Raw genomic sequence first — 21,121 nt, forward strand, 5'->3', positions numbered from 1 at the left:
CTCCTAGAGGGGATGGGCTGGTGAGGGCCCCTCTGCTTTCGGGGGGGAGGGCGGGGGCTCTAGCGCGCGGAAGCTGGGGCTGGGGGCTCGCGGGACGCCCCTCCCTCGGGGAGGGAGGTGGGACGCAGCGAGGGGCGGGGCCGGATCGGGGCGGGGCCGGAGGCGGCGGGGCGGGGCGGGCGGTGGGCGGGGCGCGCTGAGGCCAATGGGCGCGCGCGAAGCCAGCCCGGCCCCGGCCTCCCGCGGCTGCTGCTGCATAGTCATGAGCGCAGGCCGGCGCTGCGTCAGCGGAAGCGGCGCGCGGCGGCTGTTTCCGACCCGATAAAGCGGCGTTGTCCCCGCGCGCCGGCCGCAGCCTCGCCGCGCTCCGTCCGCGCCCGCGTCGCTCGCAGACTGACCGCCCGGCCGGCCGGCCGAAAGCAGCCGCCGCCGGGCCCGCCGCCGCCCTCGCCGCCGCCGCCGCCGCCGCCGCCGCCCCCCAGCGCCCGGGGCCCCGCGCCCCCGCCGCCTCCGCCCGGCCCGGCCCGGCCGCCCCGCCGCGCCGCCGCCCCCGCGGCCCCGGCCGGAGGAGACAGGTGAGCGGCCGCCGCGCCCGCCCGCCGCCCAGGCCCCGCACCTGGGCGCCGGCACCTGCCGCCTCCCGCCTCCCCACCCCACCTCCGCGCGACCGGGCCTCGAGCTGGTGGTCCCGCTCCCGGCCCGCCCGGGCATCTCGTCCCCGGGGAGGAGACCCCCCCCCCCCACACCCCGACTCCTCCCACGACCCGGCCGGGCGCGACTCCCGACGGGACTCCCGCCTCGCCTCGGCCGCCCCGCTTCTCTCCCCGGGATGCACCTGCCCCTCGTCTCTCCCGTCCCGGCCGCCTGGGAGCATCCCGGGCCCCCTCCCCGCGGGGTGCACCTCCCACGGATCCGGCCCCCCTCGCCCCACAGCATCCCCTCACCCCCCGTTTCCTCAGGTTTCTCTACCCAGAGGGGAATCTGGAGCCTCGCGCCCTTGGCTCCGACCGCGTCCTGCCTCCCCGGCCTGACAGCTATCTCCCAGCTTCTCCGAGAGTCCGGCCCTTGCCTGTCCTCTCTGCCTGCCTTCACCCCACGTCCCCTGGCCCCCGGCACGCACGCGCTCAGCACGCCCATCCAGCGTTCCACACCTCCGGCTCCAAGCTGCCCCCTGGGCTGTGCCTGTGTTTGTGTCTCATGTGCTTGTCCTCCGGTCTGTCCCTTTGAAGACACCTTTATTTCCTGTGGCCAGGCTTGTCCCCGGACGAGAGGGGCCCGTGCGTCTGTGCATCCAGGTCCGGAGCCCCTGCCCTGCACATTTCTCTGCACCTCGGCACCGCTTCCCTTTCCCGAGCAGCTCCTCCTCCTGGAGCTCTCGAATTTAACCCATTCCTCCCCAAGGTGTGTTGCTCTTGATTGGGTTATTGGGGAGCACTTTCCAGCCGAGGTCTTTCCCAGGGGAGGTCTATCAGAATGAGGGGGGGTGGTTTGGCAAAGGCCCAGCTTCTTGGTTGGCTATCTGTAATGATTCTAGAAAGTGGACGGTGGGGGGAGGGGAAGGGTTGCTAGGGAGGAGTGGGAAAGGGCAGTTGATCTCCTGGGGAGTGTGAGATTGTTTTGTTTTTCCAATGGGGGCATTGATGGGCCAGACTGAGCCACCCAGCCCCATTGGATACCTCAGCTAACTCCAGCAAAAGGGGCCTTGGAGCTCCTGGTTACTGGGGCATCTCCTAGCCCTAGGTCCTGGGAAGGGAGGAGGGTTTGGAAGATGAGTGACTGAAGCAGTTGTTGTGGGATCAAATGATTGGCAGAATCGAAGTCCATTTCTGCTGGGGAAACCCAGGTTGGATCTTGGCAGTGTTATGTGTATGTGCCCTGCACTTTCCTTCACTACGACCACCTCATACCACTCCCCGGCCATGGACAGACAGGTAGGGCTCCGGGGAGTCTGTCATCTCTATTATTTTGTGCTTGAAAAAAAGGGGAAGAACCTAAAAAGCTGGAGAATTGGTTTATTAATTAAGAAGTGTAGTAAATGGTTGGGTGTCAGAAACAGTAATCCCTAACCTCTTTTAAAAAAATATGAATAATTTCCTTGCTCTTTGGCTAGATCTGAATTAAGTATTTGAAAAAAGAGTTTATTTGAGGCTTGGGAGAGATTTTGCAGAATCGGCCTGAAGTTGAGTGGCAGCGTTTGTAGCCTGGAGCTATGCAGGCCCCAGGTAGAAAGCCCCAGGCTTGGTCCAGATCTCAAGTGCTCTCTGGTGGGAGGGTGGGGAAGTAGATTGTCTGAAAAATCAGGAATTTCAGTCCCATGCAGGCTAATTGTTTTTATGGGCAGCAGCTGTATAGGAAAGAGGTGGATCTTTTGAGATGCATTTGAAATGCATATTAGGTATTTAGTGGTGGTTTTTTGTGGCCCGGGTGCCCCCCAGGGGAGGCTGCCCACCCGCTGGTGGTGGGGGCGGCGGCAGTGAGCCAGTGGCCTGCTTCCCTTGCAGAGAGGAGTGTTGCAGCCTTGGCCCCTGTCGCATGGGGGGTGGGGGCGAAGCAGAGCCGAGATTGGACTGGGTGCACTCCAAGGTGGCTTTTGCAGCTTTTAACATCCCGGGGCTCTCTCTGTTCTCCAACTTTGCGTATTGGAGAGGAGGGGAGCTGGGAATGGGCGGGAGGAGTCTGGGAAAGGGGCCCAGCCCTCCGAGCCCGGAGATCCCGCCCTGCAGGTCTGCGGGGGAGGAGGGGCTGCGGCAACGGCAGCTCCCCCATCCCCGATGGAGGGAAGGAGTCCAAGAAGGTATTTTGGCTAGCGATTAGGTTGCTTGATGTTGGACTGGTTTTCTCTGTGTTGTCAGAGGGATGGTGGGGAGAAGAGCCGAGGGCTGCGCTGGGGTCTGGGCTCTGCCGTTATTTTCCGACCATGGGGCCTGTTTGGCCCTATCACCTGTCTGCACCCTGTGCCCTCTGCCTTCTTGTCCCGCGAGCCCCGGGCGCCCAGCCCCGTGGAGCCGTTAGGGGTGGCCCAGGACGAGCAGCCTCGCGGCCTGGCGCCGAGTGAGGGCGGCCGGCTAGCGTCCTAGGTGGCAGACAAGCCCAAATTGCCAGTGCCCTGCTCGGGAACACCCCTGGCAGCGCCCTGTCTGTAATTTGTGGAGCCGGAAAGTGCTGGAAGCCGTGTTCCTGGGGAGGATGCTGCTCCACAGCTGTTGCCTCTGGCTCCCCAGATTTCTCTGTTACAACGCAGTTCTGCTGCTGAAGGTGCACTCAGTGAAACACCATTAGGAGGGTTGCTTCCACTCCAAGCCAGGAAACGTGAGAGCATTGTAGCTTTGCTGAGTGGAAATTTGACCAGAGGGAAAAAGCCTCCCAGATGAAGAGCATCGTTTCGAAGGGGGGTTGGGGGTAGGGGGCGGGAGAGGACCCTGGAGCCAAGCAACCAGTGTCTGCCCGGGGGCTCACCGGCCCAGGCCAGCCCCTCGCACCTCCCCCACAGGCGCCCACACAAGGCCCCCTTGTTTAGATTCGCTTAATTACCCCACCAAAATCAATGAACAAGGATCTTTTTAAACATGGAACTTTCAAAATGTGCTTCGAGTGGCTTTTTTTTTTTTTTTTTTTTATTAAAGGTATCAGGTGCGAGGCCTTTGTGAAATAAGGCCCTTGGAGCGACCTGGGGGGATTGTGGATCTTTGCACTGTGTGCAAAGGAAGCTTCCCGGCCCTAAATCAGAAGGAAGCTTGCCAAAGTCCGACTTCACCAGTCTGCACGATAGTTATTTCCAACCCGCTGCCGTTGGGGTAGCGGTAACATTGGAAACACTTAGTGGGGGCCTAACAGCGTCTGTGAGCCTCCTTCCTTGGCAAGTGACTTTTAGAGGAGACATTTTAAGAAGATTAAAACGTCCACAGGCTTCGAGGGCAGCAGCGTAATCCACTTACTGTTTTCATGTCACGAAGAGAGTTCCTTTGAAGCCTGGCGCTCCTGCGGGGCCCCTCCACGGCTGCGGGGGACGGCGTGGTGTCCCCACCTTCGCCGACGGGCAGGCGGAGTGAGGGAGGCTGCGGGAAAGGACCCGAAACCACGAAGTTGCGCGAGGAGGGCTCTGAGTTCGGTGTCGCCAGTTTGGGGCCGCACGGGGGCAGGGGCAGACTCTGGCGGGGACCCCCGACGAGGGTGCACATTGGCCTGGGCAGGGGAGTGCCCGCCGTCCCGAGGTGGGATGCCACCATGCCACCACCCGCCACCCCAGCCAGAGGGCTTTGCAGAGCCTTTTCTAGTTACCGAGCGAGGCTACCTTGCCCTCCCACCCCTGCTTGGCCTGAAGCCCAGGTGAGGGAAGCATTGTTCAGACCGAGGTCGTTGGTGTTTTCATCCTCCCAAACCTGTTGAAGGATTTTGCTGGCGGAGAGGAAAACTGCATTCCTGAACCAGTGCCCGAGGGGTGCTTTCTTTTGCTGCATTCAAAAAGTACCTTCTGACCTGGATTCGGTGGTGTGGCTCCTTCTTCACTCTGTGTTTTTGGGGGTTTGCCTGAGGGTCTCTCCTGGGGTTCTTCTGCCTCTGAATCCCGGAGCCGGATGAATGAATCCATTGGCAACCGAATGCTTCCCTTTGTAAAGGCAGGAAAGTCTTGATTGCAAAATACATAGCAGACCCCTAAAACGGCTGACAGGGGAGATGGGACAGCCTGACAGGGGAGATGGGACAGCGTGGTGATCACTGTGATCACGGTCACTGTACTTCACATACAAATCTTATCTCGCAATTTCGAGCCATCAGTTGGACATTGCAAGGCCAGGAAACAACAAATACGCTTCTCATTGCCAACATTTTAGTCATCATTGTAGGAAAATCCATCCAAAAGTATGATTTTTTTTGGTTTGAAATGGAAAGGAAATATTTTTCCACCAATTATTTTGAGGGGGGAGGGGTTTTGCCGTCTCCTATGCCCAAGTTGAACTTGTTGATCCAGAGTTCACTGGACATAATAAGGTGGGGGGAGCTCGTTAGATTATGGGTCTTTCACAGTTGTATTGCCTTCCAGCTGAGATCTTCAGACATTTTTGCTCACGTTCCATAAAATAACTTCGAAAACTACAGGTGCGTTTCTAAGTAGACATCGAGCTTACTGCTAATTTTAAATAGAATTAGATGTAATGTCTAGTGCAGTGTATCTGTGGACATTGAAGTTCACAGTGAGACTGCTCTTGAAAGGATCCAGTACCAAGTATGCGACTGACTGGATAACCACTACCACCCTTTAAAAACCGAGCAGACTGTTAATGGTGATAACACGTGCATCTCTTTTCTTCTTCAACTTGGATGTTTGCTCCATTTTCCCGTCATGGAGTTTGATTCTAACGCACACACTTTTACACATCAGAGTCTTTCATTGATTGTCCTTCACACCCGTGACACAAGTGTATATAAATTGGAGTTTAAACCATGATGATTCTGTGATCATAAGGCTGTGTTTACCCCAACCAGAAGCATTTTTTGTCATTATAATTACCAATATAAAATTGATCACAGAAGCATAAGTGTGTCACTGATCTTCATAATTACTAAATGCACAAAGTAAAAATACATTGGAAAGGCATGTCTTAAAGAGCTGAGTGGTGGTCCAACTAAAGGAATTAGGGATCTGCCCATGGTGCCTCGGACACACCCTTGCTGCTGGAACATTCTCTGAGAGGAGTGCCTCCTGCTCATGGGGCAGGAAGGGAGAGTGAAGGCTGGGGCTTCCCCCACTGGCCAGAGCTCAGGCAGTCGTGTCTGGGACATTGAGATCCGTACATTCAATCTCCCAAATGCACCCCACCCGAGAATCCCAAAAGTGCTTCCACTGCGTTGTGTTACTGTGCTTGGTGGGCAGCGGGGTAAAGAGCGTTTGCCACTTCGTTAAATGATGACATTAAGTGCTGACCCATGTGTACTTTAATATTTAAATGCGTATTTTCTAGATTTACGTGTTGAAGGGCAGAAGATGATAGATCTCTTAAACATGTATGTTTTAGTCAAGGGGCAATGCATTTGTATTTGGTTGGGTTAAAATGTAAGCCTATGGGATTGTGCCTTGAGTTACATTTTAATTTTCCGGAAAGATGTGTTAAAAGCAGACCAGACTGCTTGGCTGGGTGTTGGATGCCAGAGAGGCTTTTGTCCTGCAGGAATCCAGTGAGCCTGCTGTGCTGGTCTCCTTTCTCGGAAGCTTTTAGAAGCAAGAGGATGTGTTCTGGGAGGAGGAGAAGGGTGTGTTGTTGGCTTCCCTCTGGGGTGAGGGCTCTTGGGGTGGGTGAGAAGTCCCTGGGGTTGTGGAGGAGCCCGACTGCGTGGGGTTTGCAGAGGTGGGGCCTCTGTCCCTGAGAAGCCCGGACGTACCCGAGAACTTCCTCAGACTGAAAGTCCTGGGCTGGTCCTCTCTCAGGCGAGCTGGAGATGCTCTCAAAGCATAAGCGGTTACTGTTGTTAGCCCAGAAACAGAAAGTGCCTTGGATTGAGAACTGTAGAACTTTGTATTACGGGATGGTTTTACGACGTACAGGGAGGTTCCAAGTAACAAGGGGTCTCTGGCTTTGTCCAGTTTGCGGGGCGGGGGGAGAAAGCAAGCCGCTCGCCCAGCTCCTGGGATTTTGGTAATGTCTGTCAGCTTGAAGTTTTATCTGTCTTCTGTCCTCAGGGCTGGCTGTTAAGAATCCACTTAAGAATGCTTCACCACGAATTTGGATTTGTAAATATTTGGGAACAAGTCGGGTCCTCAGATTGTGAGGCTGTGCCTTTGTTCCTAGGGTTAAGTGAAGATAGGAGCTAGTTCTAAGATCATGTTCTAGGAACCCTGTGGTTTCTCTAAGCATTGTGGAGCAGTGCTGGGCAAGGCCTCACAGCCCTGACCCACCCTGGTGGGGAAAAGGGTGGGACAGCGCTCTCGTGGACCTCCATTGAGTTTTTTTTTTTTTTTTTTTTTTTAAAGATTTTATTTACTTACTTGAAAGAGAGTGAAAGCTAGAGAGGTCACAGAGGGAGAAGCAGATTCGATGCTGAGCAGAGAACCCGATGTGGGGCTCGATTCCAGGACCCTGGGTTCGTTACCTGAGCAGGAGGCAGTCACTTAACTGAGCCACCCAGGTGCGCCCCCCCACCCCCCGCCGCATTGATCTCTTAAGCACAAACCCTTGTTTACACATTCTTAGCATTTTGGGCCTTGACAAGGAAATCAAGGTTTCAGGCTCATAAAACAAAGGCTAAGAGAAAGGCTCGGCCTGGTGAAGGTGAACAGGGGCACCCAGGTGACCCCGCACAGAGGGGTTCAGTTCTCGAAACCCTGCGGTTCCCCTGGGGCCTGACTCAGATGCCAGTCTACTCCCAGCCAGTCATGCTGCGCAGAACTGGAATAACAGGGCAACTGTTAGTGGTTCTTTGCTTATGTAAAACCGTTTGCAGTAGAAGCTTGGAGGACATCCTCCTCCCCATCAGGCCCTGCACACCACCACCCTCTGCTGGATGGAGCCAGAGCTTCCCGACGGAGGCAGCCTCTCTGCCCTTCAGCACTCCCGCGTGCGGGAGCTCCGAATTGGTGCTGGGGATGGATTATAGAGTTGAATCCGTCTTGCTCTTTGCTTTCCCAGCATGGGACCGGGAAGCTGAAGGAAAGCTCAGGGCCGTTTCAAACATGTCTAGCTCATCCCTGAATTATTCAGATGTCTAAAGTGTTTTTAATTCTTAAGAGGATAGGGAGGGGCCCTGGGCCTTTTATTCTGCAGCAGAAACGTCCTAGAGCCTGGCGTTGTTCGGGGTGCGGGGACCATTTCCATCCCTGGCTGGGCCATTCCTGGCTTTGTGACCTTGGCCCAGAAGCAACCCACTGCTCTGAGCTTCAATTTCTGCGTTATAATCTGGGAAGCATAATGAGTATTTGTTCCTGGCACTTAGCAGGCCCTGAGAAATAATCTAGGAGGCCAAGTCCTGTGCAGAACACTCAGCCTCATTCTCTCGTTGCAGAACCCAATGAGGGTGGTCTGTTATTACCTGCATTTTACAGAGCAGAAAAGGAGGCGCAGAGAGGTGAAGTCACTTGTCCAAAGCCACACAATAAGTGGCTGAGCCTGGGGGTGAACCCTGGGACCCACACGTGGGGCACTGGCCCGTAGGTCTCCTGTGTAGTCCTGAGCCCCAGAGGTGTGTGGCACGCCTCCCCCCAATGAAAACCTGGGTTTACAGGTGTGTCAGGAGTATGTCTTTGCAGTGTAGGGTATCATGTTTTGTCTTCACTACAGCGTGTATAAAGCATCAGTAACCTTTCACAAAATGAAATGATGTTTAACACGAATCAAATGCAAAATAAAATTGGGACCATGTTTTCGAATGAGCTAGCCAGTTGAAATAAGTAAGAAGAGACAGTGCTTTCTGCACCATCCCAGAAGACGCAGGTGAATGGAAGCTTCTGTGGGGGCCGGTTATCAGTCCTTGGTTAATTCCTGACCGTTTGAGCAACCTCTGCAGAGGGGAGGCGGTGTGTGTGTGCCGATAAGAGTCATGTGGTCGCTGTCAGTTTGTGGTTGTAAAGTTCAAATAGCGATGGATAGCGCATTGGACCTCTAATTCAAATACGTTTTTGATGAAATCTTGTGGGTCTGTGGGAGAGTGGGAGCCAAGGAGATGCAGGCCGTGGTTTCTGCCTGCTTCTGATACGGTTTTGGAAACGAGTTTACAATTTTAATATGGGTTTCCTCGTGATCCCCTCAGAACCTTGTCCTTCTGACGATTTATTCTTGCCCACAGAGTTCTGCCTCGGCTTGCAGCCCTGCAGGTGTGGCCTGGGATCCCAGGCCTGCCTCCCCACAGCACCGCCTGCTCCCCGGCCAGATGGCTGGCTGTGAGGCTGAAGGCCAGGCCTCACTGCACTGCGGCATTCCCAGTCCCTTGCGGTGGGAGTCCAGGGGCCACTTGGCTTTATTTATTTATTTATTTTTAAGTTTTTATTTATTTACTTGACACAGAGAGCACAAGCAGGGGGAGAGGGAGAAGGCTCCCTGCTGAGCAAGGAGCCTGACCCAGGACCCCGGGATCATGACCTGAGCCGAAGGCAGATGCTTCACTGACTGAGTCACCCAGGCGCCCCTCCACTGGGTTTTAATAACCCAGTTGAGGGGCAGGGGATAGCTGCGATGTTCAAACGTTGTAAAACACCAAATGGATTATATGGGGAAGAATGTGAAGAAGAATCTGGACTTACTGAGGCCATCGCTGAGCAGATCACGTTTCCACTAGAGGGTGGTAAACTTGGGGGGACTCTAATGACTAGTTCTGTTCAACTGAGTCCCCGTGAGACCCCAGCAGCACTGTGCTGGCGCTGTGCTCTGAGCCCTGGCGTGCTGGGCCTCCGCTGTCCTCCCTGCGTGTCGATGGAGTAGCCCCCCAGTGATCCCACGGACATCTTTGTCTTGGATAGGCCCCTGCCAGTGTGGCTGTGGGCCAGGCTCTGTGTGAAGTGCCATCTAGCCTCAGAGTTAACTTCTGGGTTTTTCTGACCGCTCTGCATGGAAGTGGCGGTATCCCTGTTTTATAGATGAGAATATTGATGCCCAGAGATCTTATGAACCCCGCCTGGGATTCTCTCTCCTGACTGAATGCTCTGCTAGGAAATGTACGAGGGACAGTGGGAGCTGCTGCATAAGCGGTTTGAGCCTAAGCAGCAAGGCCCCAGCTGAAGAATAATACGTAGACAGGAGTGATGATACGGTGCTTGTCCAGCACAAAAGATAACTCGTACCACCCTCAGGCGGGGCTCCTCACGGAGGGCTTCTTTTTTTTTTTTTTAGATTTTATTTATTTATTTGACAGAGAGAGACACAGCGAGAGAGGGAACACAAGCAGGAGGAGTGGGAGAGGGAGAAGCAGGCTTCCCGCGGAGCAGGGAGCCCGACGCGGGGGTCGATCCCAGGACACTGGGATCATGATCTGAGCCAAAGGCAGACGCGTAACGACTGAGCCACCCAGGCGCCCCTTCATGGAGGGCTTCTTGGAGGTGGAAGCCCATGTAACTGGCTTAGGGAGAAACAGAGCCTGACCCTGGGGCCCGAGGATGTGGTTTCTGGTTTGGACAGTAGAAGTCGGGTATGCTTCAGCTGCATCTGTTTTAATGAGTGACAACCCCCCTTGGGTTACTGCTTGTCACAAGCCAAGGAAAAGACCCTGCGGAGCTTGGATGGTGGCCTTGACAGAGGCTGATGGCCTGCGCTGCGGGGAGGGGGTGAGGGCTCTGTGTCAGAGCCAGAGTGCCAGGGCCCCCGGATGCCCTGCTGGCTGGTGTGGAGTCCTTGGACTTCTCAGGGCCTTTCAACTTAGGAGACGCGTCCCGGCTCGATGCCTGGGCTGTGCGCTGTGAGTGGCATCCACGTGAGTGTCCTGCCGGCTTGTGGCTTGGTCACTGGGACAAGAGCTGCCTGGAGCGCTCCCTACATCAGGGTGCACCCACTTGCAGATGGGCCTGCCCGGCTGCCTTCCCAGCCCCTCTGGGGGCGGTTTCTGCGGCGGCTCACGAGAGAGGGCCTGCAGAGGGGCAGCTGCTGGCTGAAGCCTGTGCAGCCCCCCACCTTTGTACACCCGCCGGGGCTACCACGGAGGAGGGATGCTCCAGACCGGCTCCTCTTGGATTCCCCTGCAAGATAACAGGTGGGAGGGGCTCAAGGAAGTGTCCATTGGACCTTCCATCTGCCGAGTGTCCTCGAGTTGACACACACAGCTCCTGATGACTCACCGCAGGGCTGTTTTAAGTTTAAATGTTATCTCCATTTTAAAAATGAGATCTCCTTGTCTTTATTGGTGGACTTAAGGGACTGGCTGCTGGTCACATACCTGGAAAGTCCTGACCCTAGGAATTCTGGTCATGCGCCCTTGGGCCATACCTCCCAGCTGGTTTGCAGGTGTGGGGCAGGAAGGTGGACAGGTCCCACAGGGACTGGGCCCTGAGACCTGCCTCCCTTTGGCACTCGGACTTGTGAATCGCACCTTCACCTGTGAGCCCCAGCCCCCCCCTCCCGAAACTGGCAGGAGGGTCATGGGTCTGCGCCACAGGCCATTGGAGGACCCAGGGAGCTTGGGAGCGCCCGAAAGCCCTGTGAGCGCCTGCATGCCTCCCAGAGCAGGTCCGCACTCGGTGGCCGAGTTTCCCGAGCACTTTGCGGGGCTGCTGTAACTAGGTCTCTGTCTCCACCACGCGCTGCTAATTCGCCCCAGGCAGGGCCCACGTTTCCAGTTGATGTGGGGTGGCCTCTGTGTTCCATTTTCTTTGCTCTGTCCCCAAGGAAGTGCACATATGGGCGTCTCCTCCCCATTTCTGGTGATGCATATGCAGTTGGGGTCCTTAGGGCATGCAGGCCTCTGGTCTGGAGTGTCTGCAGTCTGCTTACACGTTCTAGCTTGCCTCAGAGAATCCCCTTCAAGGCCGATGGTTCTCATCCTGATTTGGTAACCCATTGAGAACGATCTTAGGAGTCACTGCTTCGTAACAGCACAGAGGTGTTAGGGTTGCTGCTGCCAGCTTCTGCCCCCGTGGCGACTGCGCGCATGTGTGTGTCCACGTCGTGGAGGGACATTGGCCACCGCGTCTGTCGTGTCCTGGTGCAGGAAGCAGATGGGCATCGCAAGTAGAGCGATGAGCCTTAGGGCCATACAGAGGGGTGGGCAGGGTTAAGGGACACCAGCAAGGAAGGCTTCACCCTACCCTGGGCCCAGGGGCATGGGGGCGGGGTGGCATTCTGTGCCGGGGCCTGGTCAACCGGCAGTGACCGGTCAGGGCTGGCTTTCACTGCAAGCGGCCCTGCACTCCTGCTTGGTCACTGAGGTGGGGTGGGCATGGGTGTGTGACTCACTGCCTGGCGCGATTCCCTGCTTGGTGGGAGCTGATGCCTGTGGGTTTATGGTAACATGGGGCTTGGTAAGGTGGCGGAAGGAAGGAACTGAGTTGGCCAGCGCAGCTGAGAAACGCAGGCTGAGTGGGCTTTGGTGGGTCCAGGGTGTAGCTGTGACCATGCTGCGGGGCCACGGTCTCTTTTCCTGGGGTTGACTGGTTGCCGGTTAGCAGCCAGGTGGCCCGGAAGCAACTGGAGAGCAGTCTGGACCTCCCGGTGTGTGCACAGTGGGCGTGCAGTGAGCAGACGGGTGAGGGAGGGGAGCCTTGGTCAGATGGCGTGTCCGTGAACTGTGAGCCCAGACACAGTGGAAGGAGCACAGTGGTGCTCTGCATCTGAGGGAGAGAGGCGGTGCCCGGACCCCTTGGCTGAATGCAACATGCAGATCAGGTTAAGGTTTTGTCTGGAGCCTGGCTCATGTTTTGGTTATGAAACGTGAGAGCAGTGTTTTGCTGACCTGGTTTTCCTTGCTCAGTCTTTCCCCAGCTCTGTCTGTCCTGGGTTACTTTTCAAAATGAATGAGCTAACACCATATACAGGAGGTTCAAAACAAGCTCATTATCACTCTGGCGAGCCAAGTAAATAATATTTATCCAGGACTCCATTCCAGACGCCATGGCCTGACTGTTCGAGAGAATGACAGCCGTTTTACTTGTAGCGGTTCATACTTTTGTCCATTCCTTTAGGATCAGCTCTAGAAATCGTGGTTTGATCTTTCTGATGTCACCAGATGTTTAGTGAGCTCTAGAAAATTCTCAGCTCTGAAATAGCCTGGGCTGGCCCTTAGAGTTTTTCCTAAATTTCGAGTTCGTCTTTCTCGTTTTGTTTATCTGCCTTTTTTTTTTTTTTTGCCCCTGTATGAACCTAAATTGTTTAGCTGAATTCTAAAGGAAACTATAAAAGGAAGGGCCGACTTTTAAAAGTTATGAAAAGCTGATGCAGTCATTTTGTCACAGCAAAAATCCCTCTAACCAGCTGTGTGACCGTGGATGCTTCCCTCTTCCCCCACTTTGAACTGGGCTAGTGCTTAACCTTTTTTGGGTCATGGATTCCTTGGAAAATCTGGTGCAAGTATGGACCTTTCCCACAAAAATGCAAGGAGACACCATTTTGTGTATACTTCAGGGGTCTCCTAACACCCATCCAGGGAGGATCCCTCCCAGCCCCCCATCTCTGGCCTCAGCTGAGGAACCCCCCCCCGTTCTGGAGCACAGCTGCAGACCCAACAGTGTGGGCTGCCTGGTCTGTGTCTGGAAGCCCGATGGGGGCTGCTTGGCCGGCGGTCTGCCCAAGACTGCATTTGGTAGCTCCGGAAGCAGGCGGGCAGCTGGGGCTGGGGCTGGCCTTGGGCTGGTCTCTCTCCCCGAGGAGTGTGCTAGAGATAAACCCCAAGGGGGGTGGCTGGGTTTCCTTGCCGTGACCGAGACGAGCAGCAACAGCCGTGGACTTGGAACACTCTGTCCGGCGGCAGCGAGTCAGGACCTGCCCGGCATGCTGCCATCTGGAGTGGCTGTTGGAATCTGCTGTGATGGTGACAGCGGGACGCGCCAGTTCACTTTGTGGGGAAATGTAGGGTAGTTAAAATTAGCAGTTAGAGAGTCAAGTCAAGGTTGTCTAAAAGAATTGAGCAGTGTCACATTGAGCTAAAACTTGGGAGGGGCTGGGTGGCACTCCTGACCCCCAGCCAGGCCAAGGTGGAAGGGTCAGGCTTGCAGCTGCACGTGTGACCTGGAAGAGGAGCCACCAGGTTAGACGTCCACATTTGCACTTGTTCACCCGTGGCCAGATGGGTACTGTGGCATAGAGAGTGCCCTGGACTTAAAAATGCACATTCATTGGACATGGTGTGATAGCGTTACAAAGTCCTACATATTCTATGTGTGTATTAGAGTAATTTGTAATAGCCGTTCTTTATTTAACTATATAACGTAACATACTGTGTGTAATAGACAAAACTGTAGGTTGTGTTGCGTATGACATATTGTAATGTTGTATTATACTTAAAATTCTTGGTGGGGAGGACATCTGGCTGCCTGGGTTCAAGCTCTCCACTAGCTCATTTTCTTTTTCTTTTTTTTTTTTTAAGATCTTATTTATTTATTTGAGAAAGAGAGAGAGAGAGAGAGAGAGAGAGAATGAGTGGGGGGGGAGGGGCAGAGGGAGAAGCAGACTCCCCGCTGAGCAGGAAGCCCCATGCAGGGCTCCATCCCAGGAGCCCGGGATCATGACCTGAGCCAAAGGCAGACGTTTCGCCGACTGAGCCACCCAGGCACACCGCCCCCCTGCCCGGCTCATTTTCATTGATGTGAGGGACGATGTGGCTCACAGGAGGACCGTGATCCGGTCTGAAGCTGCACCACCAGGAGTTCTCTGGACCCTTCCTTGTGTCCTGGGCCTGCCAGGCAGAGAAGGTGCTTGGCTGGCTCCTGGTTCACAGGAGTTGTGCGGTCAGCAAGGGGCCTGGTTTGCCCTGTTTCCCTGCTGGGCTGGAGGACCCAGGTCTGGTGGTTTTCTGTGCAGCGGCCACAGCCACTGGGCCCCTGCAGGACTCTGGCACGGGGCCACTTTGCTCCCCTCGAGGCAGGATGCACGTTATTTCCAGGGTGTCTCTCCCCACGCGACAGCCAGCTTCTTGGCAGAACAGGCTAGCTCTTCTAAGCTGGGAAGAGCCCAGAGTCCCACCCATTTGCCATTTGCAAAATCACCTCTTTGTACTCTTCAAGTGAAGAGAATGTGGTTTTAGTATGAACAGTAACTGATAATACTCAGCAATCTGCTAACCCCATCTGCAGCCCTAAAGATTAGAATCCTGTCTTAATGGGAAGTCACGAGTCAAATATCATGTGCCCTCCACACGTTACTCTAATGGTCATGTATTATGTATGGAAGGTGGAGTAAAGGACTGTTTTATTTTTTATGTATTTACTTTTTAAAAAGTAATCTCTACACCCAGCTTGGGGCTTGAACTCGTAACCCCGAGATCCAGAGTTGCATGCTCTACCGTCTGAGCCGCCAGGCCCTCCAATAAAGGACTGTTTTATGTTTATTTATTTATTTTTTCTCAGAGAGAGGGGGAGCGTGCTTGCCAGGTGGGGGAAGGGGAGAGGAGGTGAGAGAATCTTAAGCAGGCCCCACTCTGAGCGCAGGGCCTGACCTCACAACCCTGAGATCATAACCTTAGCTGAAATCATGCATCCATCTGACGCTTAACCGAGCCAGCCAGGCCCCAGTAAAGGCCTGTTTTAAACTAAGGTTTTTGATCAGGCCGGGTTTTAATTTCTTCAGTTAAAGAAACAAGTACAGCCCTCTCTAGAGCCCCACCTCCCAGCGGCAGCTGCTTTGCTCCTTTCCAGACGCCGTCTCCCAAAGCGTGTATGCCCGTGCCTGCGTGCCCCTGTGTGCGTGCTCCCGTGTTCCGTGGCCCACCACCGCCGGCTTCTCCAGGTCACCGACTCCGGTGTCTCCCGTGGCCAGCTGCCTGCCTCACACGGGAGGGTTCCCTCCAGAAATCAGGCCTGGAATGAGGCTCTTGCATCTCCTCTGATCCCCTCTGCATTTCCCAGCCCAGCGGTGACCTTGGCACTGGGAGAGAGCGCCATGGCCGGGCTGCTGAGCCGAGGCCGTGGTGCTCCCCACGCTTCTAGTCCTGCATCTTCTGCGTGCTAGACTTGGTGCTGCAGTCTCCTCGTCTGTAGATTGGGGCTAATGATAGGATTCCCTGCGTTGGAGTGTCATGAGGGTTCAGCGAGTGTATGTGGGTGTGGCCTCTGGAATTGGAATTGGCTCCTAGGAAGGACGTTCAGAGTTGCAGCTAGTTCTGTCCCCACATGAAGCAGTTGAAGATGAGTGTCTACAGAGAGACTTTGTAGTTCCCAAGAGAAAGGGGATGGGGGAAACTGGAATTCGCCTTTCTTTTCCGGAGGCAGTCCACTCCTATGTTGGAGGGGCAGGGCCGGGCTGGGCTGGGGGAGGCCCGGGATCAGAAGGGGGTGAACAGAACGAAGCCGTGCGAGAGCCCGAGGTTCTGGTGGATGTGCTGTGTGTCGGCCCCTCCTGTGCGCAAGCTGGGCCCCTGGTGCTGTGGGGGGCACTAGCTTGGGGTTCGGGACTCACCTGCAAGAGGAAGTCAAGATCTGGTAGGAGAGGTGGAATTGTGGGTGCGGGGTGGGGTGGCCTCAGAAAGGAGCTGCTGAGGTAGCCTAGGCTTGGAGTAGCCTAGGTGTGAGCCATGTGTGGGCAGGAGACGGGGAGAGAACCTTGGGAGTCAGGGGCCTTGGCGTCTGCGCCCTGGGAGGCCTGAGGGCACCCGGCCGCTGGTGCCATAGATGCTGGAGATGCCGGGAGTGCCGCCTGGTCACCAGTCTGAGCACCGACCGAGTGGTGTTTGGCCCAGTATGGGGACTGCTGCACCTGCGGGAGTCCTTGAGGAGGGCGGTGGGGCAAAGGAGGGGGCACAGTGGACCCTTTATGGCCTGCTTTTTTTTTTGTTAATAGACTTAGCAGGTGCTTAAAAGGACAGCCTATTTAAACAAATAGGTCAATAACTTTCATATTTGTAGTTAACTGCCCTTAACTGGCAGCTCAACCAGTTAGGCCAGAAGGCCAGCGTGCTGGAAGGAACTGGGAAATCCACATGTGCTATGAAGTGTTAATGAGGGGGCTTTGGAGGACCTTGGAGGAGGGAGGCTGGGGACCCTTGGAGGAGGGAGGCTGGGGACAGGGGCAGCCTGCTCTCCCTGCCCCGTGCGTAGGTGTGGGCTGTTGCCTGGTGAAAACACCAGTGTGCATCCAGGTGACCTCACCTGTCAGGCAGTCAGGGCAGCTGAGTCATGGTGCTGTAAATTATATCCGCAAGGAAAGGTTTGTGAGCTGCGGTTATGTTTTCTCCCTGTTAAAATTAGTCTTGAAGACAGAGTGAGGTGTGTTGAGTTTATAGCGCGTCTATTACAGGCTTCCTGCGGGCCCTGCAGGCCTTTCTCCTGTGATGATATTGCCCTCGGTGTGTGGTTTTAAACTGTTAGGCTCAAAGCTTGTGGAAGTGCAAGAGGAGGGACAGACAGGTGCTTGGTTCCCACCCCGCCATTTTTTTTTTATTCTTATGTTAATCCCCATACATTACATCATTAGTTTTAGATGAAGTGTTCCATGATTCATTGTTTGTGCATAACACCCAGTGCTCCATGCACCACCCCGCCATTTTGCCTGTGGCCTGGAGAGGTAAGCGGCTTTCTCAGGGTCCTCAGGTGACCTGGGGGTCCTGCTGTGCTGCCCACGCCTGATACTCGTAGGGTCCGCGGATAAAATACTGAGGGTAGAGCCCCGTGGCAGACCGGGAGCGCCCCCTCTCCCTCCCTCCTTTGACCTCAGACTGTCACTTGAATTCGAGGCATGAGTGGTTTGTAAAGAGCAGCTACTTCTCTTTCCCCTCCATGCTCTTGAACTTGGGGAAGGTGTGGACCAGCTAGAATGCAGTGGTACTGAGGGAAGGGCTCCCAGTCAGTGGACAAGCTGAGGAGGGTCTCCTGGCAAACAGGAGAAGGGGTCGTGCTCCTGTGGGTCCGGCTTCTGAGGACAGCGGGAGCAGGACCCCAGCTCAGGGGCAGATTAATGCCATTTACGGCTTTAAATGCTCCTTGATGGGGAAACACTTGCTTTCGAACTGTAACCGTTATTCTGCTTATACTCGCCTTATTCTGGGAAGGATTTAAGCCGCTTTAAGTAGAGAATTACTTAAGAGGCACTTGTAAAGATACAAGGAAGATGTGTTGCAGGTGCTGCATGCTTCCCTTGCTCTGCCTTGCTCCGTTCCTCACTCCCGCACGTGGGGCTGCCTCTAGCCTGTGCTTCCTGGGCCCCAGAGGGGGGTAAGGGCCGGCTGCCAGGCCATAAACCACCGCCATTTCTCCTCCTCTGGCGCTGAGTCCCTTATTTCTAGAGGGATCATGAGCTCAGACCCCCACCTCCTTGGGAGCTGGGGGGGCCACAGGCAGAGATGTTCTGGGTCCTGGGGCTCCCGCAAGGCCGGTGCTGGGCCTGTCTCCCTCGTGCCTCTCCGAGGCCACTCTCGCCCCTGAGCGGGAGGATGTGAGCGGGGCTCCGCAGTGAGTAGCGGCTCACCCGAGCCAGCACGTCTGCCTGCGCATGGAGTCAGCGACAGAGGAGTCACCGCGGGCTCCAGGGGCATGGGCATTCTGAGTGACCCCCACTGTCACCCTCCCCTCACGCTGACAGCCTTGGTGCTTTCCTGAGAAGCAAGCAGAGCCCCGCAGATGCCCAGCTTCAGGACGTAGTAGCCTCTGTCGGGGTTTTCTGCCTTGTGTCCTGGTTCTGCCTCCTGCCTGTTTCTGGGGCAGTACTTCTCCCCGGGGTGTGCACATCCTAGGAAAAGACCTTATAGGAACGTGGGCATGGGTGTGCAGGGGCTGGAGTGTGGGCCTCACAGTTTGAAAGAGAACTCTGTTTGAGGCAGGCTGCTTTGGTGGGGTTTATGCCCCGGGAGTGTGCGTCCTTCTGCAGGACAATGGGACATGCCCTGGCCTGGGCCCGGCACCCCATCACACCCCGGGGCGGGGACTCAGCGATGGGGGAGCTGGGGAGGGTCGTGGGGGGCTGCCTGCGTTCCAGCACAGGCAAGGGCTGGCTGCTGCGTGAGGTCACAGCTCTGGGCTCCAGATGAGAGATGGGAGCCCTTGAGGTGCCGTGACCAAGGAAGGCCTGCTGACATGCTGAGTGTGGGTCCTTGCTCAGTGGCTGCCATGACAGGACTTCAGGCCCAGGGCTACGTGGGGCAGGTGGGAGCTGAGGGCTCCTTCCCACCGACTGGGCCGCACTGGAAGCGAAGCGTGCGGGAAGGCCCAGCGGGAGCCGTCCTGCCACGGGGAGGGAAGCCCGCTTTGGACCTGGCAGACGCCGAGCCCCACGTTCAGCCCCGTTTCTGGTTCTGCGCAGGCCTTTGCAGATCACCTGCCGTCCTGGGGTCGGCCTTGCTGGGTTGTGGGGTCTGGGGTGGACACGCAGGACAGGCACTCACTCCATGGGTGGTTCTTTTCTCCCACGTGAGGCCACGGTGGGGACAGAGAAGATTCCCTGGGGTGGGGAGAGGGGCTAGCACCCAGGAGGACCCAGCAGAGGGTGTGAGAAGCGCCTGCAGCCCCGCCCCCCCTACAGAATTTGGAGTAACATGGGCCCACTTGGGATATTGGATTAGGTTTTTTATCCCCCAGGAGAGTAACCAAGTAAACAGAATAGAGTTTCTTTGGGCCACTGGCCAAATGAGAAATATTTTGGATCTGGTGACCTTTTTCTTTGGGTTACTATTCACTGTGGAAGGTTTTGACCCGTATTGCATTTCAGAATAGGAAGAATGGCTTATTTTTCAGAGTGGCAAATAAGGAAAAGAATGAGAGTCTCATGGAGTCTCTGCTTCCAGAGGCTCCCCTGGGAGGCACATTTTTATAGACACCAGACGTCCTCTCCATTCCCAGCCAACTTTCCATGCTGCTGATGGGGGCGTGCCGAGGGCCAGCCGCTCCTCCCCGGAGCCAGCGGCCCGCGTGCGGAGCCTGCCTGGCCAGGGCCCTTCCTCCCCCAGCGAAAGCACCACCTGCCCCCTTGCCCCCAGGCCTGGACCCTGTCTGCCCAGCTTCCCCTGGGGTTGTGGTCTCTCTTCCGGGACTCTCCGATCATGGTTCATAGACAGTCACCTCATCGTAGGTCACTGTCCTAATTGAATTTCAGGGTAAAGTGCTTATATAGTTAAAAGCCAATGAAGAAAATAGGACTTAAGGCATTGATTTTGTTTAAAGATTTATTTATTTGAAAGAGGGAGAGGGCAGGGGCGGGGTGGGGGTGCAGAGGGAGAGAGAGAATCTCCAGCAGAACCACCACCCCGCCCCACCCCGAGCATGGAGCCTGACACGGGGCTCGATCCCATGACCCTGAGATCATGACCTGAGCCGAAACCAAGAGTTGACGCTTAACCGACAGAGCTGCCCAGATGCCCCAACTTAAGACATTGTTCGAGCAAGTCCGTACTGTTGAGATGAGCACGAAAACATCCTGTCTGACTTTGTCGTCCGTGCGACGTGTGGGTGCTGCAGAGGAGCGGGGCTTGGACTCACGGACACTCTCTGTGAAGCACTGGTATTTGGGGCTGTCCCTTCAACACCCATCCTCCAACCCTGGGCCTCAGGTTTGCACACGTGGTGCCGTCGGTCTTCTGGAGTGCACGCGGGATGTGGCCTGTCTCCGTTGCCGCCTGTGCCTTCCAGCTGCAGAGTGGCCACCGCAGGGAGGTCCCCGATGCCCCGCGTGTGGGCGGCTGACCTGAGTGCAGCCCCTTTGGTGCCCTTGTCTGGTGGGCCCCTGGGACCACCCTGAAGCGCAGGCAGAGCCCAAGCTGATGTTGATGCCTGGAATGTCTGGAGAGCTTGAGACATGCTGGGCTGCAGTGTTAAGAGCTTCCTTGTCTGCCCTCCACTCTGCCTCCCTCTCCTGCTCGTCCCAGGGTGCCGGGCAGGAAGCTGTAGAGGGGCCTAGACTTTCAGGCGGGCGGGGAATCTTGCTGTGCTATTCCCCGGCCTGCTTGAAGGCAGGCTGCTGCTGGTGTCCCCAGGAAGAGAAGAGCTAAGTGCCCCCCTGCTTCTTCCCAGCACCTAGGCCCTTTGGTAGTCTTGGGGCGTCTTAGGCTTAACTCCTTACTGAGAGGCTCTGCACAGGCCCAGGATGTGGGGTGTTGCTTGGTGATGAGGTTGTGAGTTAGGAGTAGTGACTTCTGATGAGTTTTGGATACAGCCGGGGGTAAAATAACAGACCTCCCAGGGGTAGTTGGGGTGGTTTAGTGCCCTTGGCCAGAAACACCTGCGGGCCACCTGGCGTTGGGTATGAGGCAGAGGTGGGCTGGCAGATCCTTGCTGGACTGGGTGTCGGGCTGCCACCTCTAGTTCCTGTCTCATCCCGCTTGTCCCACTTCTAGATGCCCAGATAAGAAGTAACCCTTGGAGCTTTAGGAGGAAAGGATGCTAGGTCAGGCCCCCAGACCTGTGGCTGCTTGTTCAGAAACCAGGGGAACACAGCAGACTTGTGTGACATCTGCAGGGCCACGTGGCTGATGCGGAGGGAGGCTGTGGTTGGTAGTCAGGGCCTCAGACGGACGGGGACTAGTGTGGACTAGTGTGTGTTGCTGTGCTTGAGGGGTGGGGAGCTGGAGGGGACAA

The 21,121-nt window shown here is 55.9% G+C and overlaps 1 protein-coding gene across 5 annotated transcripts in view; it reads left to right on the top strand.

Annotated features, from left to right (window-relative positions):
* The first annotated feature begins 467 nt into the window (after nucleotides 1–467).
* SLC45A4 (solute carrier family 45 member 4) overlaps nucleotides 468–21,121 on the top strand; it is a 76,307-nt gene continuing 55,653 nt past the window's right edge. For 3 of the 5 annotated variants that reach the window (XM_054512428.1, XM_064587807.1, XM_064587808.1), the window contains exon 1: nucleotides 468–575. The gene's annotated coding sequence lies outside the window, so the exon portion shown is untranslated. The remainder of the gene's footprint in view (nucleotides 576–21,121) is intronic. The other 2 variants (XM_064587809.1, XM_064587806.1) reach the window with 2 other exon arrangements.

The sequence above is a fragment of the Mirounga angustirostris genome, unplaced genomic scaffold, assembly GCF_029215605.1.
Source record: "Mirounga angustirostris isolate CCGP_5_RB_7025 unplaced genomic scaffold, mMirAng1.0.hap1 SCAF_4, whole genome shotgun sequence".
Lineage (NCBI taxonomy): Eukaryota > Metazoa > Chordata > Mammalia > Carnivora > Phocidae > Mirounga > Mirounga angustirostris.